General features: G+C 35.1%; 1 long non-coding RNA gene across 1 annotated transcript in view; it reads right to left on the bottom strand.

Annotated features, from left to right (window-relative positions):
* LOC102162507 overlaps positions 1-26,960 on the bottom strand; it is a 131,618-nt gene that overhangs the window by 32,684 nt on the left and 71,974 nt on the right. The window contains exon 3 of the long non-coding RNA XR_002339204.1: positions 12,719-12,820. This is a non-coding gene — a long non-coding RNA (uncharacterized LOC102162507). The remainder of the gene's footprint in view (positions 1-12,718; positions 12,821-26,960) is intronic.

The following is a 26,960-nucleotide window of genomic DNA, read 5'->3' as shown; positions in this document are numbered from 1 at the left end:
AAGGATGCCCAATCCCACCACTTATATTCATCCTAATACTAGAAGTCCTAGCCATGTCATTCAGACAAGAATACTAATTAAGTGGAACCCAAATTGGAAGAGTAAAATTAAAGTGTCACAGTTTGCAGACGACATGATACTTACACATAGAAAAATCCTAAAGGAACCACCAAAAAATTATTAGAACTCATCAGTGAATTCAATATACAAAATTAACATACAGAAATCTGTTGCTTTTTCTATACACTAACAACAAACTATCAGAAACTGAAATTAAAGAAACTGTTCCATTTACAATCACATCAAAAATAAAATGCCTAGAAATAAACACCTCTAAGGAAGTAAAATATCTATACTTGGAAAAGTATAAGTCACTGATCAAAGAAACTGTAGACGATGGAAAAATACATTGTGTTCTTGGTTGGAAGAATTAATATTGTTAAAATGGCCATAGTACCCAAAGCAATCTATAGAGTCAATGCATCCCTGTCAAAATATCAATGGCATTTTTTTAAAGAACTAGAACAAATAATTTTAAAATGGGTGTGGAAAAACAAAAGGCCACAAATAGTCAAAACAATTTAGATAAAGAAGAGAGGTGTAGGTGTCACACTCCCTGACTTCTAACTATACTACAAAACTAAAGTAATCAAAACAGTACAGTACTGGCAAGAAAACAGATACAAAGATCAATGGAACACAATAGAGAGGCCAGAAATAAACCCACACACTTATGGTCAATTAATCTACAACAAAGGAGGCAAGAATGTACCATGGCAAAAAGACACTCTTTTCAATAAACGCTACTGGGAAAACTGGACTGCTACATGTACAGAAATAAAATTAGAATATTTCCTCACATAATATATAAAAATAAACTCTAAATGGATTAAAGAGCTAAATGTAGCACCAGAAGCCATAAAACTCCTAGAAGAAAGCATAGAACACTCTTTGACATAAATTCTAGCAATATTTTTGGATCTGTCTCCTAAGACAAAGGAAACAAAAGCAAAAATAAACAAAGGAAACAATTAAATTTAAAGCTACTGCACAGAAGACAATTGATAAAACATAAAGATAGCTTATGAATGGGAGGAGATATTTGCAAATGTGACTAATAAGGGGATAATATCCAATTTACACATACCTTTTATAACCCACTATCAAAGAAACAAACAACCCAGTCTAAATATGGGCAGAAGATTCAAATAGAAAATCTATCGTGGCAAACAGGCACATAAAGCAATTTTCAACATCACTACTCATCAGAGAAATGTAAATCAAAACCTAAGTGAGCTATCACCTCACACCTGTCAGAATGCCTGTCTTCAAAGAGACTAGAAATTACAAATGTTGGAAAGGATTTGGAGAAAAGGGAACTCCTATGCACTTCAGTGGGATTGTAACTGGCTTCAGGCCCTGAGGAAAACAATATGGAGGGTTCTCATAAAGCTAAAAATAGAACTACCATGTTGTTCAGCAATTCTACATCTGGTTTTCTACCCAAAGAAAATGAAAACGACAGTTGGAAAATATCTATGTGCCTCATTGTTCATAGCAGCACTATTTACAATAGCAAAGACATGGAAGCAAACTAAGTGTCTATAAACAGAAGAATGGATAAAGTGTGTGTGTCTGTATAAATATATATTTATATATATATTTATACACACACAATATGAAATCATACTTAGCCATAAAAAAAGAGAAATTTTGTCATTTGCAACAACATGGATGGATTGGAGGGTATTATGCTTGGTGAAGTAAGTCAGACAAAGACAAATACTATATGTTATCAGGTATATGTGGAATCTAAAAGATAAAACAAACTAATAAACATAAAAAAGAAACAGACTTGCAGATACAGAGAACAAACTAGTGGTTACCAGTGGGGAGAGGGAACTGGGGAAGGGCAAGATAGGGATACGGTAAGAGATACAAACTACTGCATACAAAATAAACAAGCAACGAAGATACATTATACAGCACAGGCAGATAGCTTACATTTATAATAACCATAAATGGAGTATAATCTATAAAAATTTTGAATCATTATGTTGAGCACCTAAAACTAATATATTGTAAATCAACTATACCTCAATATTTAAAAAGACAAATATTCCTTTGGGGAAAAAGGGCTACACCTTTTAGGTTACATATGTTTCCTCCCTTCAACTAGCTTAAAGGTAACTGAGGCAATATAGATTAAAAACTGATGATGCTTAAATGAATGAATGATTATCCTGTGATACATGTAGGCTATAAAAAAGTACTTAGTAACATATTCCTGTTGGCAGGTCTGGTGTAAGTAAAAAGTTTCCAAAGGAAATTATTTTAAATGTTTATTTTATATAGTTCTTCATTTTGCTCATTATTTTATTTTTAAAATACACCTTTCTGATTACGAAAAAAGTGCATCATTATAACCTAAAAGACTGTGTAGAGGTGGCTAAAGACTATAATACGATTGTATATAATTCAACCACTTCCAGATTGCATGTGCCAAAAAGCAGAGAAGAGAGAGGGGCCTTGCCTGGAGAAGTGCCTGTACATCAGTCAGGATGGGGAAAAGAAAGCTAGCACAAGCAGTGTAGAAAAGAGGGGCAAGTAGATGAGGTGAGTTCTCACTGTGAAATAACAGGGCTTTAAGAATTTTGAGAAGATCATCAAGTTTCACTTAAATTTACTGTCCAAATCTCCCATCATTTGGAAAGTTACATACGGGTTTTTTAATTCTTTATGTTTAATTGGATTCCATGGTTAATCACAAACCTTCCCCTGCCCCCACCAATGCTGAAGTGAGATGACTTGCATGGAATTTAAGCCAGAAAAGTTGGCAAAAAGAGTATCTTGTATCTGCAGCTTGTTTCTTTGAAACGAGTTTCAGCATTTTCTTTGTGTGGAGCACAGGGGGGCAGGTAAACATCCTTAAGCTAGTAGATGGATTAAGGCAAATTTAGGAGTGATTCCACCTCAGCAGTACACAAGAGCAATGAGCTCTGAGTGCTTCTTCAGAAATGCAGCTAGACTCTTAACATCATTCCTGGGACTCTGCCACTATCTTTAAGAACTGTCACTTAGAACTTTACTTCCTCTGGCTATTCTTCCTCTTCTATGTAGGCAGGCTAAACAACACCATTTCCAAGCACTGTCTTGAATGCTTTCTTTATGAAGCCAGAGTGATGCAAATTTTTTTAGTCAGTGGATTATTTTGAAACATATAGAAATATTGTCTTAATAACACCAGGCACTATTGGATACAGAAATGACAGAGTTGAGTCATTGCACCAACAAAGTTTACATGCTCATTACATAATCGAATGCATCCTTTATGCTCCCTGATGAATCAGAGGCATCATTATTCATTAAAAAGAGGAAATGAATGGCTCATGGAGCTTAGTCTTTCTTATGAACCTTCCCCCTCTGAAGACAATATTCTGAAGATGCTGTAAGAGAGTTGCCAGCTGAAAAATGCATGACCCATCAAGCTCCATATTTCTTTCTGACAGTCCATTAGGTGGGACCTAAGGTCTAGGAGTTTGAAATGTACTTAATCATAGTTATTTCACTCTCTATAATGGTGGCCTGAACAGTTGTACTCTTAAGATTTTTTGTCAGTCTCTAGAAAGGAACTATGTTGATTGCAGTGATGCACAATAGAAGCTTCCAGATGGATTTCAGGCTATGGAAGATCCCTGACCTCAGGAGGCCAGTTCAGATCCCCTTAGCTCTGCTGTGCTGGCTCCCATCTGATATGGAAGACTGCTATGTACTAAGAACAGAGCAATAATTCAACCCCAGTGCTTTTAGCTGCAGCGATTTGTTTAGAAATTGAGTGCTTTTATCATGTTAAAATAAGGCTACATATATGAATTGTTATATGTTTCTTAAAAATCCAAAAACACACAATAGACTACATCCATTACATTTTTTAAGCCAGACACCACAGGAGAACTAGGCCACCCTGGTTTTAGAAAATGCACTTATTTTCTATCCATAATTTTCTGTATCTGCTTTAGTTGCACATATTTATTCCACAGAATTAATTTGCCACATTGTTAAAAACAAACTTTTCAAGAAAAACAAAGCCTATCATTTACTAAAGTAAAAACGGGGGAAGCCTTATGAATACAAATTCATTTCTAGGCATAATTGTTCACAAAATGAAATGGGTTTCACAAAATATGTCCCAGAATTAATCATTTTAAGTCAGCCTAGGTTGGTTTACATATTAATCCACTTCGCCAGCATCTCCCTTTGTGACCTGCCAGGCTTCGGTTATGCACAATGACACAGAGCCAGTCTGCTGAAAGGTTTATTCTTTCAAAATGTCACTCCTCACTGTGGAATATGTTTTATTAAGGGTAATGGGAAACGTGCAGGTCTCGTGATGAATTTGCTTTTCTTTCCTCAGATGAAATTTGAACACAGACTTAAAAGGAAAATTTGTCATTAAATTACAACAGCAGTGCGGGCTGGGGTTGGGTGTCAGCCTCCTCTCCAAACAGGGGACTCCAGCCTAACTTCTTGAGGAGGTCAGCCTTCACATCCCAGGTGGCCATTGTCTGAGGCTGAGAATCACATGGCCAAGATTAAGCATTGCTTCTGAAAAACCTAATTAAGAGGCTAGGGAGGAAACTCTCCAGTTCATCATAATCAGAAAACTTTTAAAAGCAACAATAATTATGCATTACCATGACTCATATTGCATGCTTTCATAGAAAGAGTAATATACAGGTCAAATAATTTGATTGAAAGCACAATGACAACGAAGAGTCGGAGCATTTAATGACATAATTGTGTGAAATGTGGGAGTTATTCCTCCCCAACATCAGACCTATATGAAGATTCCTCTTATCTTAGTAAAAGCCTTCAGTGGTTGATTTTTGTTAACTTCTTTTCCCTCTACTGAATCATATGATTTCCAAGACAGGAAGGAATTAGGCTTTGGAATCCTACATAAATATGTTAGATTTCAAACTTTGTACTTAGTACCAAGAGTGCCAGCTTCATGGCTGAATGACTTTTAATGAGCTTTGAGTCTTTTTTATGAACTCCCCTACTCTGAAGGCAATGGTCAGAGAGGGTCTCATGTTTGGGTCTTAATGTTTTGTAGTGGCTGTCTTGAAATTCTTTGTGAATATATTCTGAATTTGTGACTTGTTAATCAGAGTCTGAAGGGACAATGGCACTGGTGATATTACAGGTGCCATTACCTCTCACAATGTCCTGCCTTCCTGGGACTGGTTCTCAACTACCTGCTCCCTTTCCCCTGGTACCCAAGCCACACCCAGTCTTCCCTTCTGTCACTGCCCAGTGATCAATGATGTCTTCTATCTCTGGCAGGACCTGGGTAGGGGAGAGTCAGGGTAGCCTTTCATAGCCAGTGCCACAATTTGCAAAGAGAGGCTCCAAGCACCTTTAGAGTCTGCTTGTATCACCTGAGTATCCTCATAACCAAGTATGGACAATGCTCAACAGAAAATAAAAAGCACTATAATAACTTCAGATAGAGGCTGTAAAAAAAAAAAGAAAAGCTTTTTTTCCTTTTTTTTTTGGTCTTTTTGTTTCTTGAGGGCCACACCCATGGCATATGGTGTTTCCCAGGCTAGGGGTCCAGTCCGGAGCTGTAGCCTCCAGCCTATGCCAGAGCCACAGCAATGCAGGATCTAAGCTGCATCTGTGACCTACACCACAGCTCCCATCAATGCCAGATCCTTAACCCACTAAGCGAGGCCAGGGATCAAACTCGCATCCTCATGGTTGCTAGTTGGGTTCGTTAACTGCTGAGCCAGTGGGAACTCCTCCCTGCATTTTGAATAATAGACTGAGGTTTTCATTTCGCACTAGGTCCCATAAATTATATAGCTAGCCTTGACTATCAATATGATCTTGGGCAAATCATAGAACATTTAAAAGCACCAGTTTCCAATCAAGAAAATGGAATGAGGGATTCCCATTGTGGCTCAGCAGTAATAAACCATACCAGTGTCCATAAGGACATAGGTTCGATCCCGGGCCTCACTCAGTGAGTTAAGGATCTGGCGTTACTGTAAGCTGTGGTGTAGGTCACAGACTCAGCCCAGATTTGGCATTGCTGTGGCTGTGGCATAGGCCAGCAGCTATAGCTCCATTTTGACCCCTAGCCTGGGAACTTCCATATCCCACAGGAGCAGCTATAAAAAAGAAAAAAAGAAAAAAAATATTTTGGCCCATAATTTCTTAAAGTAAAAACATATATGAAATGCATGTTTTCAGGGTTACAGAACACCCTGGCATTTAAAGGACAAGAGAGACTGTCATTTAAAAAAAATAATGTATAAAGCATAGGAAATATTAGGAAAAAGGACCAATTAAGAAATAATTGCTAGAATATCATTCTACTGTGGGTGGAGACCCCATGGAAAGAACATATGATTCAAAGGCTGTGGATTTAGGGCATTCAGCCTCAAAGGACAGCCAGTGGAGCCCTGGGTGACAAGCAAGCACCTCATTCTCCTCTTTTAGAGGGTTCTGAAGGAAAATGTTTCAGCCTGAGCTATAACTAATGTCGAAAAACAATTCGCATCAAGGAAATGGATGATAGAGGAAAGGGTTAAAAAGAAAGTGTAAAAATAATTTGCCAATGTCTTATGTAGAAAAGCAAAATGTCCACTTACTATAATTTAGGGGAGAAAAATTTTTGTGTTCTGTATGAGTATATCCCCTACAAAATGCCTGAAGCCATTTCATACTCTATCCCATCCTGAGTGATTTCTTATCTAGAATGAAACTCTTTTGCCCCTCCAGGAAAGGCATTAAATTCTCCTCATGGGCACTCAGAATGAACCAGACTCTCAGGCGAGACATTGCCCAGCAGCAGAATCATGGCAACTTCCTGGTTCATGGAGTTCTGGGCCCTCCCTGTCTTTGGCCAGTATCCTTTAAGGATATTCTGCAGGTAAACTCAATGGCTAAACCCATGAGAAGGAAAGCAAGGACTCATTTTTAGACATTGTTAGTACTGCTATACTGTAATACTCAGAAGATGGAATCACCTGTTAAATAATGCCTATTATGTATAAAAATCATAAAAAAAGGTTTTTATGTACCTGCAGTGTGATAAAAGAAAAAGATAACAGAAAACATATGCCATGAAACATATCTGAAAACAGCAATTGAATATTTAGAAATCATTTTCCCCAAATTGAAATTAATAACCTGTTGGAATTAATATTTCTCAGTTTAATGTTTTCAATCATACTGTTTTTACCTATTATATTTCTGTGTTCTGCCTACTAATTTGTAAATATGTGCCTCTCCTTTTTTTTTTTGTCGTTTTTTTTGTGTGTGTCTTTTTTTTAGGGCCACACCCATGCCATACGGAAGATCCCAGGGCTTGAATCAGAGCTGTAGCCACCGGCTTACACCACAACCACAGCAATGCCAGATCTGATCTGTGTCTGTGAACTATTCCAAAGCCACAGCAACACTGAATCCTTAACCCACTGAGTGAGGCCAGGAATGGAACCTGTGTCCTCATGGATACTAGTCAGGTTCATTAACTGCTGAGTCACAACGGAAACTCATCTCATTGAGATTTTTTAATTCTTGAAGACAAGTATCGTTTCTAGTTGATTACTGTACCTTCCACATCAGCTTTTATTTTGATACTTGATACATGCATAGTGCGGACAAATACTTCTATACTTGAACGGTTCTCTAAGCAAAAACTTTTCACTGTTAATAATGTTAAAAATAAAATAGCCCTCACCCTCGTTACTCATTAATATTAATTATAACTAGAGCTTACAGCTTACAGCTTACAGTTTACAGCTTGTTATCCAAACTTCGACATCCATTAGCCCACTTTTAATTTACTTCTCAGGAGAGGAGCATGGTACAGAACACTGGATCTCAAAGTGTGGCCCTCAGATGAGCAACATCAGCATCACTAGCTGTGACAAGTTAGGTATGCAAATTCCGGGGTCCCAGCCCAGACCTACTAGGTCACAAGCTGTGGACTGAGGATCAGATCTGTGTCTTAACAAACCCTGCATGCGATCTCATGCACACTAAAGTTTAAGGACTATATGTATAGAAAGAGAAACATTAAGGTAAGATGATCTGAGTTCTAGTCCCAGTCCATATCTGGTTTTATAAATTTGAGCAAATTATTTGGCCTTTAAAGAAACCATTTCCTTCCCTACACAATTAATGATAATAATACATCTTCCAGGGGCTTTCCATAAAGATTATATAAGGTAATATTTGCTAGTAGTCTGACACATAAGCACTCAATAAAGGGTAGTTATTGCCATGGGATAGTTCATTCTGAAAAGTCTAGCTTATAACCCTTCACAAAAGCCTCATCTGCTTACTCATATCTCATACGACTTTTCAGCAGCTAATATATCATTCCAAGTCGAGAATCAGAAGTAAGAGTTATTATAGCTTTAATATTCGGAAAAAGTGTCCTGATACAATTAGCTTCTGGCAACTAGAGAAGCTGTTATATAGTCTATTTGTTAAGTACTAAGCAGATATTCCTCTTCATAGCATATCAGTGATTAGCCCTACTAGATTCTGCATGTGGCATAAATTAGGCACTTAAAATGGTTAAGCCATTCCCAGGGAAATTCAGACAGTCATAAGCAATGAATAAAACAATGTGCTAGACAAAGAACACCCAGGTTTTTTTCAGCAAAACCAACAGGAAAAATTACACAGAATTCTCGCCTTCTAATCGGCTCCTCTGTTAGAAAACAAATCTCTTGTGTACTGTGCTATATGACTGACAGGAAAGGTTAAAAAAAAAAAAAAAAGAAAAGAATTGTTTTGGAAAGGGCCACTTCCTTGGCAGGCTCACCAGGCTATTATACTGTTACAAGCTGAACTTTCCCCAAGGCATTAATTACCAGCAATGACCACCTGGAGGCTGGGCGGCTCCTTTGTTCTATGTCTCCAGTTGCACAGCTCTGTGATGAAAACCCTCACCATCTGTGATAACCACCAGCAACAGCAAGGTAATGAGATCAAATCATTCGCCTTGCACTTTAGCCTGTCTGGGTGAGACAAAGGCTCAGCAAAGAGAATATGTCATTACATTTAATTTAGACTTCTAGAGTTTAGACTTTTGTTTTCATCAGTAAAATAAATGTTTAAATTTAAAGCCATTTGCAGGGGCAGAAGCAATGAAACAATGACTTATTAGCTTCCACATAGTGCTAGGTTCTTGCCAGTCCCTTCATTCCTAATAAAAGCAAGAAAAATTAAAACGGGAAGTACTGCCTATGCCCATTTAAAAGATATATTCTGGTCCATGTGTTCAGTGATCTTATACACATAGGCTATACTTTTCTGGATATGTATAGTATTTGTCTCTGAGTTTGTGAATAATATTGCAATTATGTTGAACCTGAATTATAGGTTTGGTTTAGCTAAGCAGAAGATACTGTCTGCACTAAATGACTTTTTAAAGAGTTTCCTAATGAGCAGTGGTGTTCAATATGTTGGAAGCCATGAGCACCACATGCATCAAAATGCCAGCTATTAAAATAGGTTTTCTTAATTAAAAGGAATTAAATTATCTTTAAAGGAGCCATATGACTTTATCAAATAAACACATTACAATGATACAAGGGAGAAGACAGACTCATTGCAGGTGTTAAAGAACTGACTGGAGAGGAGATCAATTAAAATTTCCAATTTTCCCTCCTCTTCCTTCTGTTAGCTGATTTATTTTCTTCTAAAGTTGACAGCAATACGGATGTCTCATCTTCATGTTGACCCTGGCTTGTGCTCAAGGTCTAAATTTGCCTTTGGTAATTGTGATTTCAGAGTCATCCCAGGTTACTCCATTACCTCAAACTTGTACATCACCATTCCATACCATAGACAATATATATTTTAAACACGAGTTAATTGTAGTACACCTTTAACAGCTATGCGAGTTAACGTTACACATATGCCAAGGGAACAACTGAAAGACAGAAAGCCTAAATTTAAAAAAAGCAAACTTGAAGGCAAGGAAAAAAATCTACATGCTATATAATCTACTATTTCATAACTTCATGAAAATTTCTTTACAAATGCATAGCATTTGCCATCACATTGTTGAGTATGAGCGATGAATGACTTTAGGTCTTGTTAGACTACTTAGTTGGCTGCTGATACAGGTACTATCACTATGGTTATAGGAAGGGTGTCCACACATGATTATAAGATATCTAAATAAGCCTCATTATTTTGTAGCCTAATGTATTTCTGTCTTATCATGTATCTACCAAGCTGGATGAAAATGGGCATGTAGCATCCTTAATTAAAATACTATTGAACAATGAAAAGTGATAAAATTTAATGGCTGTTATTCTCATTTTTAAAAGTACTTATTATTTTTTATGATCAAGGAGTGTGTTACCTCAGTGTTCTGCAACTAACCAGCTTACCATGGGCACTGGACAAACCCTAAATAATACATTTTTAATAGATCTTCAACAAATTATTTTTCTCTATCTATAATGGAATGTATACATGTATTGTTTAAAACTTGGAGAAGTAAAACACAGAGAAGGAAAAGAATCTACAATCCTACTACTTAAAAATACTCTTTGACATACTGAATATTTAGCTCATCCTTGCATGTCATTTCCATACTTCGTTTTAATTACACAATGAATTTATTACATTTATAGTTGTACAATGATCATCATAATCCAATTTTAAATAATTGACATCATACTTCTGGAACCTTCTCTGGCCCCTCACCCTAACTAGACTCCTTCCTCTCCAAGGAAATCCATATATCCTTCATTTCCTTACCCTGTCTCACTCCAGGCATTTATTGAAAGGTTTACTCACCCCCTCCACTAAGAATTCTAAATGAGATAGATCATGGTAATTCTCCTTTGTAGCTAGCACCAAGTGTCCTATATCTATAAACCCAGGATTGTTAAAAGAACAAACGTTCAACTGTAATGCTATGTCCAACTTTTATATATCACAAGAATTGTCCCATGTCATTAAATTTTTTCAGAAATTTTATTTTTTGAGATATAATATTTATCACATGGCTATGCTGTAATTTTTTAAACTTTTTATATTACAAGAAAAACATTATCTCTGTTTTTGCTATTGCAAAAAGCATAGTGTTATAGCAAAGAAGTCAGTATAGCAGAGAAATTGAAAGTATGAATCTTATTAAAAAGTTGAGGAGGAGTTCCCATCATGGCACAGTGGTTAACGAATCTGACTAGGAACCATGAGGTTGTGGGTTCCATCCCTGGCCTTGCTCAGTGGGTTAAGGATCTGGCATTGCCATGAGCTGTGGTGTACATCACAGATGCGGCTGGGATCCTGTGTTGCTGTGGCTCTGGCATAGGCCGGTGGCTACAGCTCCGATTAGACCCCTAGCCTGGGAACCTCCATATGCTGCAGGTGCGGCCCTAGAAAAGACAAAAAAAAAAAAAAAAAAAATGGAGGAGGGGGCACTATTAATAATGGAGGGTATGTTAGATAATATTTCTGAATTAATGTTAATGTCCTAACTGCAAAGATGGAATGTGCTTACACAAAAAAAAATGTTCTTATTCTTTGTGATACATGCTGAAAGAAATAAGTGGGGGTATATATATATAAATATAGGGAGAGAGAAAGAAAACAAATGTAGCAAAAATTTAATAACAGGTAAATCTGACTGAATAGGTGAATGATTCATTGCACTCAATTCTTAACATTTTTATAGACTTAAAATTTCCAAAATGCGAAGAAAACTATAGACCCTGAATTTTTATACACCTTGGTTTTAATCCAACTTTCACCATTTATTATCATAAATAATCATTAACTAACCTTACTGAGGTTAGTTAGTAATCATTAACTAACCTTACTGAGCCTATTTTCTTCTCAATAAAAGAGAGGTAATAATAGTAAATATCTTACAGAATTTTTTGAGAATGATTATACAGGATAATACATTTAAAACATTTATCACATTTCCTATTGTATAATAAGTGCTTTATAAGGGTTAGCTATTTTATGAATATCATTATATAAAAATGTTTGTCTATATTTGGCATTATTTAGACTATATAATTTTTTCCTTAGGTTAGAATCTCCAAAGTGCAATTACTAGTCAAAGTGCACAGGCATTTGTGAGACCTCTGACTCATACTAACAAATTGCTTTCCAAATAGGTTAGATCAGTTTACATTCCAGGAGCACCCTTTCCAGCACTGGGAATTTTGATTTTTTTTTAATTAAAGATATAAAATAATTTCATTAATTGATTGCTATATTAATGTGTCTTAATTATGATGTGTCAAATATTTTCAAAGTTTTACTGCCATCCTTAAATCTTAAAACACTTCTGACATTCACTGAACTTTCTTAAAAATTAGTAGGATGAAGGGATTGTTGTCAATTCTTAAGTATCCTGAACTTAACAGTATCTGAGTATTGTGGATTATACAGATTACTTCTTGACTTCCCTCTGTTTCTGATTATTCTGCTTTGAAATAAACATTATTTATTATAATCATTAGTAAGAGAAAAAGGAACTCATTGGTTTCAAAGCAATTTTTTTTTAAGTTAGTAAAGTAGGCATTTTGAAGAGTGACTACAGCGAGTGTTGGTGGAGGTGCTGCTTCTTAACAATCCCACTGATTGTAAGCAAACTGTGAATTCAAAGAAATTGTATTTCTCAGGCTTTTGCAAATTGTAATATTTCACACAAACCTACCTTGCATTAATCATAAATTCATATTCTTGTCCACATATTTCTTGTACTTGCCATGCACAGAGCAAAGAGTCCTCAAGCGTAGGAGGCAATGAGAAATGAACACTGCATTTAAAGAAAAAAGAAAGACTTCAGAAAAATAGGTAATCAAAATATTTCAGATAGACCATTACATTTCTATAACATGCCAAGTTATTTTGCTTGTAATTTGAAGTGCTAGAACAAAAGAAAACATTTACATTTTGAAGGCAAATAAACTCTAAAAAAATGCCTAAAGTTCTGGCTTATTTCTAAGAGTCTCAGTTCAGTTCAGACACTTTTAGTAGGACAAAAAAAAAAAATCTAATTTTGTCTATAAAGGGGATATCCTGTAGTGGAATCAATTAATAAGTGAAAGTCCTTAAATTTAATTACTTTCATCAATTTCAGAGATAATTTAGGAAAACTTCTATGGAACTACCTTTGCTTGTTCGAGTATAGTGAATCTCAATGTACAATAAAGAAATCCTCATTGGGAGCACAGTTTCTTTTCCCAGTCCAGTAAAGAAATTCTCATTAGGTGAACAATGTTCTCTTGATCTTCAACACAATGGCCTACACCAACCAATATCATGGCTTTTCTAAACTGAGACAAGAGACATCCCCATGTTTCCCATTGCATCTTTCAGTTCAATCCAATGAAAATTATCTCCACAAGTCATATATGTTTACTTGGGATCATCAAGGCTTAATTTTCTCATTTCGTCTTTCACTGATGTTTTGAGTATATCAGATCTTCAAGTTTCTGCCATTTTTCCAAGGACATATTCTAAGTATTTCATGCATATATGTATGTGTGTATACATGCATGTTAGGTATACCCCTAACTGGTAGCCAACAGGTCTCTTATTCTAAGATAAATACGTAGATCCTCTAAAAGGAGAATATTTATACAAAGATAAGAGTCAGAGAAAATCCGTATTGATCCTATGGTTCAAAAATGGCCCTATAAAGCCAAGGCTACTTTAAGATCCTCACTAACCCTAAGTAAGGTTCTTACTTTTGGAGGTACCATCACAAAGTGGAACAAACTCATTAAAATATATCCACATGCCACAATAAATATGACCTTTTTCTGTACAAATGCTTAAAAGGTTTTTTTTTTTTAATAATTTTGCTTTTTAAATTACTTAGCCATGAGTAATTTTCTTTTCTTTTCTTTTTTTTTTTTTTACGGCCACACCACATATGGAAGTTCCCAGGCCAGGGGTCAAATCAGAGCTGCAGCTGCTGGCCTACATCACAAGCATGGCAGCACCAGATCCTAGCCACATTTGTAATCTGTGCTGTGGCTTGTAGCAATGCCAGATTCTTAACCCACCGAGTGAAGCCAGGGATCAAACCCACATACTCACTGACACTATGTTGAGCTCTTAACCTGCTGAGGCACAATAGGAACTCCACAAGTAACTTCCTTAAGCTTTGTTATACTTGTTCTGGCAACCAATGTGGGTAATAGTTGGAAATTTTTGTGAAGTGAAAAATATCTAATCTGCCAGCAACTATGAAATATAAAACCATAAGCCATGAGTTAAAAGATTGGTAATTTTTCAGTATATAAGATTTGAGAGCACACTCATGTACACATATACTAATATGTAAAAAGCATCAATTCAGATTCTCTCGGACTCAACTGCCTCTTTTTCCAGTGGTGGCTGGTCAGGGGGAAGCATCTCTCACATCCTGCCCTGACGCTCCCCCAAGAGACTCTCCTGTAACCAGTATAAGCAACCTGGAAGTTTGGGAGTTTACTATTTGCTGAGTAAAATTTTCATCAATTGTGGGAGTTCCCATCATGGCTCAGTGGAAACGAATCTGACTAGCATCCACAAGGATGCAGGTTTGATCCCTGGTCCGGCTCAGCGGGTTAAGGATGTGGTGTTGCCGTTAGCTATGGTGTAGGTCGCAGACACGGCTCAGATCTGGCATTGCTGTGGCTGTGGCGCAGGCCAGAGACTACAGCTCTGATTCAACCCCTAGCCTGAGAACCTCCATATGCCCTGGTTGCGGCCCTAAAAAGAAAAAAAAAAAAAAAAGTTTTCATCAATTGCAAGTAAAGGCTGTTGAGTAAAATTTTCCTTTGTTCCTTCCTCCCTTTGGGGGGAACCATGGCTAAATGTTATTTACATATGAAATTTCAGGAAGAGGTACTTAAGAAATAATTAACTCTGGTTACCTTCTTTGTAATAGAACTGGTAGTGAGAAAACAAAGGTGACATCTTCACTTTTTCATAATTTTCCCCATGATTTTGAAGAAAATTAATGTTTAAATTATGCTCACACTAAAAATAATTTAACAACTACATAAAACTGTAACAAACACATATGTAACAAATACATTAAAAATGATTTTATGAAAACAGAATAAAAAAAGACGTCTAAAGAACTAAGGCCAAGGGACCTTGTTTTTAGTATTATATATTATGAAATTTTAGTATGTTTACTAAGCATGGATATCTTCATCCAAGTTAGTGAGAGTACTCCAGTCTGTCCCAATACTATATATTTTTAAATTTTTTTCCATTTTTAATGTTTTATTGAAATATAGATGATTTACAATGTTGTGATAATTCCTGCTGTACAACAAAGTGGTTCAGTTATATATGTACCCATATCCATTCTCTTTCAGATTCTTTTCCCAATAGATTATCACAAAATATTGGGTAGAGTTCTCTGTGCTATACAGCAGGTCCCCGCTGGCCAATCATTGCATACCTCACTGTACATAATGCCAGTCCAAACACCCAGTCCATCCATCCTTCCCCACCTGTCCCCTTTGGTAACCATATGTTTGTTTTCAAAGTCTGGCCCCTTTGATGGACATTTTTATCAACTCATTTGGGAAGCCCTGATAAAGTGAAAAACATGTGAAAACTGGGAGCCGTAAAAATTCAAGAAAGTATAAAATTGGTAGCATGGACCAAGTATCAAATTCTGATAAAGCCAGACAAATTACTCTTTTTCATTAAATATAAATATGACTTTAAATTGTACACTATACCCTAGGAATAAAGCTTCTTTAACAATCCTGGGATTCAGCAAGTGAGAAAGATCAAATTGGTATTGATGTTCAAGAACATGTAGTACTTACATCCTGTTCTCACTCAAAAATAAACAGCAACCAAAGGCTCTGTAACAAGATCTATATTAAGGCCAAGTGAATCAGTACAAATAAATAAGCAGCAACTAAAACGAAGCATATCAACCCAAAATGTGGCTCAATTTAATAAGGAGGGAGGTTGGAGAAGTTAATTGAATGGATTAAACAATGTATAAATCAGCCTTTTTATGGGAATAGGAATATCTGGAAATAGAAAAGGGACTAAGTACTGAACCAAAGTTAATTACAGTGATTTTCTGCATTTTTCAGCTGAAGATATTAAACCAAACTTTATTTGGTGGGAGGTGGGAGGGAAGCAGCCATTACACTTTATTTATTTATTTTCTTCAGTCATAATCTCATTTGAGCAAATTTAAAATTAGAAGTTCCAGTATCCTTAAATACATCAGTGATGCAGAGATATTACCAGTGCATGCAAATGACATTAAAGGGAAAGTTTTCATAATTTCAGGATTAACCCCGAAACCATTGTTTCTCATAATCCCTTTTAATAAGGCAGAGAAGTAATTTCTCAACAAACATTGTAGGAAACACCGCCAAAACAAACTGCTAGCTTTGAAAAGCAAAGACTTATTCTGTTGCATTCACTTCTTTATCTCCAGAAGCACAGAGTTTAGGCACTTGATGAAGATTTGTGGATTGACTAAGTGACTGACTCTATAAATCAATGGATGAATGAACAAATAAGTGGGTGGCTGAGTGGACAACTGTGTAGATTAGTAACTGAATAAATGAAGATGAATGAATGAATAGATATGGAAATTAGTGAGTTAATGAATTAATAGATGAATTAAAAGTTACAAAAATGACTACTACATAAACGGAAAGAAAATCACCACATTTTCTTCCTTTATCCCAATAGCCTTCGATCTTACCTGCACACTGGAGTCACCTGTGGAGATTTAAAGACGAATGCCAGTTACCTCAGCCATGACAGCTGATTTCATTTGTCCGGAGTGAGACCCAGGTATAGCCATTTTTAAAAATATCCATCAATGTGGGTTCAATTCCTGGCCTTCCTCAGTGAATTAAGGATCCAGCATTGCCACAAGCTGTGCCATAGATCACAGATGCAGCGCAGATCTGGTTTTGCCATGACTGTGGCATAGCCCACAGCTGCAGCTCTGTTTCAGCCCCTAGCCTGAGGTGTGGTATGCCACAGGTGTGAAAATAAAAAAAGTATCCATCAAGAATTCTATTGTGTAACCAGGGTTGGGAACAACAGCTAGCCACTTTTTGGATCACAGAACTCTTTTTCAGCTGTCCGTCTTTTACCCTTCACTTCTTTGTTTAAAATCCCCTATATTTTCATCTCCAAATATAAATTTCCATTCTTTTCTCATTCATTCTTGGGGCCTTGGTTGAGAAATTGGGGCCATGAAAGTTAAGCTCCTGTGCCCTTTACTTCAGGTGAAGAGTGTGAGTATCTTCAGGTCAGAGGGTCAAAAATAAAAAGTAAATGTAGCAGATGTCAAAGATTTAAAAATTTTAGGAGTTCTCGTCGTGGCGCAGTGGTTAACGAATCCGGCTAGGAACCATGAGGTTACGGGTTGGATCCCTGCCCTTGCTCAGTGGCTTAAGGATCTGGCGTTACCATGAGCTGTGGTGTGCGTCACAGACGCGGCTCGGATCCCGTGTTGCTCTGGCTCTGGCGTAGGCTGGTGGCTGAAGCTCTGATTAGACCCCTAGCCTGGGAACCTCCGTATGCCGCGGGAGCGGCTCCAGAAAAGGCAAAAAGACAAAAAAAATAAAAAAATAAAAATTTTATATTAGCAATGACTTCCATAGACATTTTCCTGTAGCTCAAATAGTAACAAACTACACATAAAGGATGAAAACAATCTTGCTAGCACTGCATTTCAATTTTTCATAATAAATGTAAACATGACATAGTAGTTTCCACTTTATAAAGTAGTTATATGATTTAGCCCTGCAATAAGGCTATAGTATATTAAAGCTGGTATTATTATTGCTTACAATTTAAAGATAATTACTCAAAGAAGTTAAGTGATAATAAGAAGAACATATTTGGAGTCAGACACATATGGGTTCAAATCCTGGCTCTACTATTTACCAGTTACCTTACCTGGAGAATGTTGCATAACCTCTCTGAACCCCAGGTCTCTTATTTGTGAAACAGGCTAATAATAACTGCTTCATTGGATGGCTGGAAGTGATCAGCTCGATGAAATCACTCTAACAGTGCCTGGCAAAAAATAAATGCTTTAATACCATTTTAAATAAAAGATAAGGAGTTCCCATTGTGGTGCAGGGGAAATGAACCCGACTAGTATCCATAAGGATGCAGGTGTGATCTCTGACCTCACTCAGTGGATCAGGGATCTGGTGTTCCCATGAGCTGTGGTGTGGGTCACAGACATGGCCAGGATCCTGCATTGCTGTGGCTGTGGCATAGGCTGGCAGTTGCAGCTCTAATTTAACCCCTAGCCTGGGAATTTCCATATGCCATGGGTGTAGACCTAAAAAGCAATAAAATAAAGTAAAATAAAATAAAATACAAACAATAGGTGATGGAGAATTTAAACCCTACCTTATCACAAAAATATTTTCTAGAAGTCCTTACAGCAGTACATCTTACTAATCTTATGTCATAGACAATATTTCCTATAGCAGTGCAAATTCTTCCAGTTGCACAGAAATTAGCTTCAAGTGAAAAACTGAATACACTGATACCAATAACTGAATTTTTTAAGGCTATGTCTGAATCAGTCCCTCCTTAGAAACAAAGGATAAACCAACATTATCCTTAGTTAACTTCATTTACTCCAAAGGGCTCTTTCCTCATGGCTGCAAAATGGCTGCTGGAGATTATGGGACTGGCAAACCTAGTCAAACCCAATTTGAATCTTGTTCTGGGAATTCTGTATAAAGATTTGCTGTGACTGGCATGGCTTAGGTCACCTACCCATTCCTGAACAAGTTGATAGAGACATAGAGCATTCTGATTGGCTTAAATCTCTTTCACATGTTCACCCCAAGCCCTTGAGAATAGGCCGTTATCCAGAAGACATAAGAGTGGAGAGGAGCTGACTTTCCAAATAAAAATGGTGGGTCTTTGCATCAGAATTCATCTTTTTAAACAGAATGGAGAGCAGATGCTAATGTCTTCCATCCTTATATTTTACAAAGTAAGAAACTATGTCCTAATCTTCATTTACCCTAGTTTTCAAAGATATTATTATCACATGTTTTGTTTAGTACTAATAGGTTGGGCTTTTATTTTTAGGTCTATGATACTATGGCAGAGCCATTAGTACATTATATACTTCCAAGTTGCTAAGAGACTAGGTCTTAAATGTTCTCATCACAAAAAGAAATGGTATTTATGTGATGAGATAAGGGAATTAGCTAAAGCTGTGGTGGGAATCATATTGCAATATATAAATGTATCAAATCAATATGTTGCACAATTTACACAATGTTATATGACAATTATATCTCCAATGTTTTAAAAATTGGTAGAGCCATTATTTACAGCAAGTTTTTCTGGTGTCACTATGTCACTAACCATCATAAATTTCCCAACCAAGGATTGAGAAGCAGATACTCCAGCAGGATGCTAGAAAAAATCTGCAAGGCATTTGGGGGAAAAACAAAGATGCAGTAACAAACTAGTAAGAATAGGTTCCCAAACCTGCATTTAAGCACCTGTTTTTATTTCTTGTATTCTCTGATTTTTTTCTCTTCTTATTAGATTAACTAATTTTTTATAAAAATTATAGGCTATCTCAGTTGTATTAAAAATAGCAAAATATCAAAGGGGGAGAAAAAGATCCATGGGGTCAGTGTGGAAATGGCGGGGGCTGTCCCTATCAAGAGATCCTCTTGCCAGAACAAAAACCTCAGGGATCCTAGGCTTTGTTTTAATATGGGATGTTTTATCAATAATTAATTTCTCATAGAATATTGAAGATTAATTCAAAATGTCAGCATTAACTTTAAAAAATAGGATAATCCATGGAAACAGCTTCAACATTAGCAAAAAATATATAAAATGTTCTCTCCAAATAATTATGGTTTGTTTGATTAAAGATACTCCTTACACTTAAAATCAGCAGGCAGAGAGTCATAGAGCTTTTAAGTATTTCTCATTTCTGCTTACACACCAGGAACTTTAAAGATACAAATGGAGTGTTTTATGAGCCTCTGCAGGTGTTGGTGGAATGAAGATAAGCATCTCTTCAATAACCAGGCATTTTTGGAACATAAAGTATAGTGAATAAACCCTAACTTCCACCTCTGCAGCATAAAACTATAGGAACTCAGAAGGAGCACAACACTAATGTTGAATTTCTAAGGTTTCTCTGACTTGCTAAATTTCCCTCACCAAGAATTTTGAATTTTTCATTTTTTCTCTGGTGTAGCCTTAAAAATGAGAGGGGAAAAAACAGCTATATCTAGGGAGGAAAAAAAATGCAAGTTTACATTTCTTTGTACCTATCCTATCCCAAGAAGGATTTCTCTTTTTATTATTTATAGAAATATGTACAGATTTTCAGAGGGCAATTTCATTAATTTGGACAAATACATATACCTATGAAACTCATACCTCTTAAGATATAGAATATTTATGTCCCTCCAGAATTTTTATTCTGGAAAACTTCTGAGTCATTCCCTACCATGTCACCTAGCCCTCACTCCCACCTCTGCAGTTCTATTAGAGTTGGTAGTTTGTTCCTTTTTATTGTCGAGTAGTATCTTCTGTTTCTTCATTCTCCTGAAGGTAGATATGTGGAGTGTTTCCAGTTTGGGGATTTTATGAATAAAAATGCTGTGAACATTCTTAAACAGGTGTTTCTGTGGACATACTTTATTTCTGTTGATTAGAAGTAGGTCTGGGTTAGAGTTGGGGTAGGAGTTTAACTTTAGAAGTCATTTAAAACAGTTTTCCGAAGTTATGCTACTCTCTTACATTCCCACTAGCAAAGCATGAGAATTCTGATTGTTCCATATACTCATCAGTATTGGTATTGTCAATCTTTTTAACTGTATACCACTCTACCTGCTATCTCATTTATGTATTCCTGATGATTAACGCTTGTGAGCATCTTGTCACGTGCTACTGGTTATTAGCATATCATTCCTTACAAAGTGCCTATTCAAGGTTTGTTTTTTTTTTTTTCCATTACAGAGCTTTTCTTATTATTACTAAATGTAGCAGTATTCTATATTGTCTAGACATAGGTTCTTAGATGTAATAATGCAAGTATTTCCTGACAGTATGTAGCTTACCTATTCATTTTCTGGTAAGTTTTAAATTTTTATAAAGTCCAATTTTTTAATCTTTTGTATTTATTTAGACTTGTTTTATGGTCAATCATAGTCAATGTTTAATGTGTACTTACAAATGATGTGTATTTTGTTATGTCTGGGTTTAGTATTTTATGATTATCAAGTGAGCCAAGCTGACTGATAAAGACATTCAAGTCTTCTCCAGCCTTTCTTTCTTGTTTGTTTATTTATTCTATCACTACTGAAAGAAGGCTTTTAAAATCTTTATAGATTTGTCTATTTCTTTAGTTTTGGAAATGGTCAATTAATATATTTTAAACACTCATTTGGTTCATGCTTACTTAAGGTTATGTCTTGGTAAATTGACCATTTAGTATGAGTATCTCTTTTCTCTCGTAACAGTTTTCTTGAAATGTATTTGTTTGGAAGTTAGTACATTTGCTCAGCTTGCTTATAATTGGTATTTCCAGTGCACATGCTTTACTTTTAACTAATCTACATATTTATAAATTGTATGTCTTGTAAAAACCACCTAGTAGTTTTACATTTTTATTTCCCATCTGATCTCATTGTCATTAAAATGGTTAGTCCATTTCAATGTAGTTATTTACATATTAGTTTTTCATTATCCTTTCTACTTGTTTTCTATACACCTCATATGTTTTTTGTTCCATTACTGTCTTCTTATGGATTGAGTATTTCCAACTATTCCATTTTATATCCTCTATTGTCTTTTGATTTTATCTCATAGCAATTTTACCGGGGTTAAAATATGCATCCTTAAATTATTTTGAATTTATATCATACCGATTTCTATATGATGTAAAAACCTCTTAATGATATATCTGCATTTATACTGTTTCCTTTCTTTGTGCTATTACTGCCATGAATTTTACTTCTACACACTTTATAAATGAACCAAGATAATATTTTTTCATTACTTTTGTTTGAACAGTCCATTGTTTCTTAAAGAAGCTTTAAAATAAGAAAAAAAAATTACTTTCACTTATACATTCACCATTTCTAGTTTTTCTATTTCTTCATACAGACCTGAGCTTCTAGCTGTATCATTGTCATGCAGAGCAAAGAACTTCCTTTAATATTTTTATACTGTAAATCTGCTGAAAACACATTCTCTCCACTTTGTCAATCTTAAAAATTTGCCTATATTTTTGAAGGATATTTTTATCATATATATACTTCTAGACTGACAGAAATTTATTCTTTCTTATAGCACTCAGCACTTACACACAGATGCCATTCCATTGTCATTTGGCTTATAGTTTCTGATAAGAAGTCAGTAGAAATTCTTTTCATTACTCTTGTTGCTTTTAAGCCTTTTTTTAACCTTTCGTTTCAGCAGTTGAACTAAGATATGCTTAGATTCAGTTATGTTTATGCTGCTTGAGATTCTCTGAGTTTTAAGGAGATACAGACATATATTTCATTAAATTTGCAAACTATTCAGATACTATTTCTTTAAAGATTTCTTATGTGCCAGCATCATTCTCTTCTCTAGAGCTCAAATACAAAAATTTCCAATGCATGAATACAAAATATTTTTCCACTGATTTATATTTTCTTTAACAGTATATATGTTTTTCATATCTAGGTATTTTATCATTTTTATGCTACTGTAAATGTAACCATTTTCTTAAATTTTTGTATGTTGTTCTTTATCTTGACCTGCTGAACTTGTTAGCATTCAGTTTTTGTGAGTTCTTTATAGAGTTGTCTATACATATCATCATACCATCTGAGAACAAAGAAAGATTTACTTTTTCCTCTCTAATCTAAATGCCTTTCATTTCTTTTTGTCTAATTTCCAAGACTAGGTCTTCTAGTTCAATGTTTAATACAAGACACATTGCATTGATTGATTTTTATATGTTGAACCACCTTGTATTCTTCAATAAATTCTACTTGGTCATGGTATATTATCCTTTTAAATATGCTGCTGGATTCAGATTGCTAATATCTTGTGATAATTTTTGCATCTACATTCATAAGGGATATTGATATGCAGTTTTCTTTTCTTGTAATATCATTGCCTGGATTTGGTATCTGGATAATAGTGGCCTCATAGAATTTTAGAAGAGATCAAGATTTTTATTAGAATTTGTTGTTGTTGTTGTTTTGGCTGATTATTTACCTGTACTTTCTATAGGTCTTTTCAGATATCCTAGTTCTTATTAAGTTTTGGTACTTTGTGAGTTTCTTGGAATTTGTCCATCTCATTTAGGTAATATAAATTTGTTGGCATTTAATTGTTTATAGTTTTCTATTACAATCCCTTCTATTTCTCTAAGGTTGGTAAGTAGCATTTGCCCTTTAATTGTTTTTTTTTTTAGGGCCACACCTGTGGCATATCAAAGCTCCCAAGCTAGAGGTCCTATTGGAGCTACAGCCACTGGCCTATGCCATGGCCACAGTAACACGGGTTCCAAGCAGCATCTGCAACCTACACCACAGCTCACAGCAACACTGGATGCTTAACCTACTGAGTGAGGCCAGGGATCCTGCATCCTCATGGAACCTAGTGTTCATTAACTGCTGAGCCACAAAAGGAACTCCATTTTTGCCCTTTAATTTCTGATTCTAGGAAAATGAGTCCTCTTTTTCAGTTAGTTGGCCCATGTTAGATTTGTCAATTTTGTTGATCTTTTAAAATAATTTTGGTTAGTTCAATTTTCTGTTTTACTACTCTTTATTTTATCTCCACCTCAATCTTCATTATATTTTTTTTCCTTCTGTTTGTTTTGGATACAATTTACTTTCTTTTTGTGTTTTCTTAAGGTGGAAGAATATGGCATTGATTTGATATCTTTCTTTTTTTTTAAATATAGACACTTACAGATATAAATTTCCTTCAGAGCACTCTTTTTGTTGTATCCCATAAGTTTTGGTATGTTGTGTTTTTGTTTTTGTTTAATCTATGTATTTTCTGTTTCTCTTATGGTCTCTTCTTTGTCTCATTGATTATTTAAAAGCATGTTATTTAATCTCCACAAATTTGTAAATTATTCACATTTCTTCTGTGATTGACAACAGCTCCTGGAATCAGTTCAGCCTCTAAATTTTTTACTTATTTGAGCCAACGCATTTACTTTTGTAAAAATCAATTCAATTTGTATTTCCTTTGACTTTTGACAAAAACACTCCCAAGTCATTTTCTTTTATTATATTTACCAATGTCTGAAAAAGTCTCCCTTACCAGGTTAAGGTTTTGTAAGCATTTTTACCTCATGACTGTTAGGGACTATTTCTTCTGCCTGGATCCTAGAATAAGTCAAGTAGATCAGAGATGCTACAGAGATGTAGCCACATTTATACCACTTATTTATAATGCAAAATTCCTAAATAAAATATTAACAATTTGACTTATAATTTTAAAAAAAGAGTACCTCAACACAACCAAATTAAGCTTACAGGCAAGGTAGATCTAACATTTAAAAACTGAATGATGAAATTTACTATAGTAACAGATTATAGTATAATAATGATTAAAAATTACATAAAATTTGACTTCCATTAAAATATTCTCAAATATTCCACAATAATAGAAAATGAATTCCTTAGAAGTAATGAAATACTTATTAAAGCCAAGAAAAACATGATTGTGAAGATATCCATAAAACTTATCAATGGGACTTTAAAATAAAAAACTTAAAGTAGGTTGCATTAATCAGATTTGCTGAAAAAACAAATTACTGTCAAATCTCAGTGGTTTATGACCACATTTATTTATTTTTACTGCCAATGCTATATTTCTTGATTAGGTGGTTCTTATCTGATGAATGCTTGAAAATTATTCAATAATCTATAAAACTATACATTTCTGCTTTATGTACTTTTATTATCTTATATATTCAAATTTCTTTAATTCAAAAAAATGAATGGATTTGTCAAGGAATATAATTTAGAGTATGAAGAAAAGAGGTACCAGAAATTTAACCCTAAGAGACTAATTAATAGTTGAAGTTCGGCAGAGAATAAATTGCTCACAAAGCAAAGGAAAATCAACTAGACAAGAAATTGGAAATGTCATGGAAGTTAAAAAAAAAAAAGAGTTTCAATGAGATATTGGTTAACTTCTTCCAATGTTATAGAAAAGTTGTGAAAGGTGATGACTTTCTATTTGAGCTCTAAAAGGAGACTTAGCAGTGTTCTATTCCATAGTCTCATTTTACAACTGAGATTTAAAGGAAGAAAGGAAAGGAGGGAGGGAGGGAGAAAAAGAGAAAGAAAAAAGTCCAGAAAGGGGAGAGAACTTGTACCATACTATACAAAAGTAATTCTAAAAATAGAACTGAGTTCTTTTGGCTTCCCACCCAGTCTTAGAACATAAGAGTTTTGTTCTGGCCGGAGTAGGTGAGGTCATTATATTGCAAAAGTTTAAACAGGTCTATTATCAAATGTCTGGTACTGACTTCAGAGTATAACAATTAGAAACATCAGTTTTATTTCAATATACTATAATTTTTTATTCTTTTCCTCCCATCTGGGGAGGAACCTTTGTAGTCTACTAGCTCTTTCCTTCAGTATGAATTGCTGGGCATTCAGAAAAACATTCAACTGCTATGGGAAAGCCTTACACATATTGAATTTTAAAATGTCTCAGGGTAGAAAAGACTCTTCCTTTGTTTATTCTCTGCATTTCATTATTCCATGTGCCAACATCTGCCCCTTGGAAGTTTTCCAATTCCTGGCTTGTTTTTGGATTATTCCTTCCATTCTACCCATTAATACAACATCCAAAAAAACAAGATTTCCTTGTCAGCATTTTTTTTTCTGTTTTCTACTGCTTCCATATTACAGTAGTTCTGTTCCTCTACATTTAGCTGGGAGCCAGATTCCTAGAAGCCTGATCATTCCAGAATATAGTTATACATTCAGAATTAAGAGCACAGCCTCTGGCCTGTCAAAAAAAGGAAAAAAATCTTTCCAAAAACTCAGCCTTTTACTCCTCAGAATGCCAAATGATCTACATTATTAACCACATAACATGCAAAGCTCAAAAATCTTATTACAGAGTTCATCTGTTTAGAGAAAATTGGACACAAGAAATTCAGATGGAAGTAGTAGGTGGTTCTATGGAGCAGACTCATGTTATTTCTTAAAGAAGTGACATTATGTAGCAAGGGAAGAGAAAGAACCACTATAAAAACAAGAATTGTATAAGCATGGCAGTGCAGAGCCATTAATATAAAATCAAACCAAAAAAGGTCAGATTACATTCAGCGAAACCATTTAGGAAGGTGGGGAAGTGTATAATACATTACAGAAAGATTTTCATCAAAGTATTTGTTAGTGTTCATTTGCTCTTGAGTTTTAGTGCATAAGAGACAAGTTTAAGTTTTATTAAAAACTCCTCAGTACTCAGCAGTGTTAGAATGATGAGACATTTCTGTACCAAAGAAAGTGAAAATAGCTCCTATATTTTCATCAGTTTCATCAGTAGCATCACTTCCTGATTATTTTTGTCCTGTTTTTCAAATGAGATATTGAGTAACTACCTCTGTCTCTCACCCACACAAATTCTAATATATCTAATTTTTCCCTTGTTTGTATCTGAAAATCTGTTTATTTGTGGTAACATTTTACATGAAACATGCACTACAAAAATAAAAGCAAAGTACTGCATTTCTTTATACATCTGATTAGATGATAGGACTAATGACAATAAAAATTTGAAATGGGTCTTCAGTCTCTTCTACAGAGATTAAATCTATTTTGTTATGTTTTCAAAGTAGTAATGCTTGTTGTCTTATAAAAAGAATCTTTTAAAATATGGAATATTAAATAAAAGAAAAGCTATCACTTTAAATAATA

The sequence above is a fragment of the Sus scrofa genome, chromosome 15 (genome assembly GCF_000003025.6).
Source record: "Sus scrofa isolate TJ Tabasco breed Duroc chromosome 15, Sscrofa11.1, whole genome shotgun sequence".
Taxonomy (NCBI): Eukaryota; Metazoa; Chordata; class Mammalia; order Artiodactyla; family Suidae; genus Sus; species Sus scrofa.
This window is presented reverse-complemented; position numbering and strand designations above follow the sequence as displayed.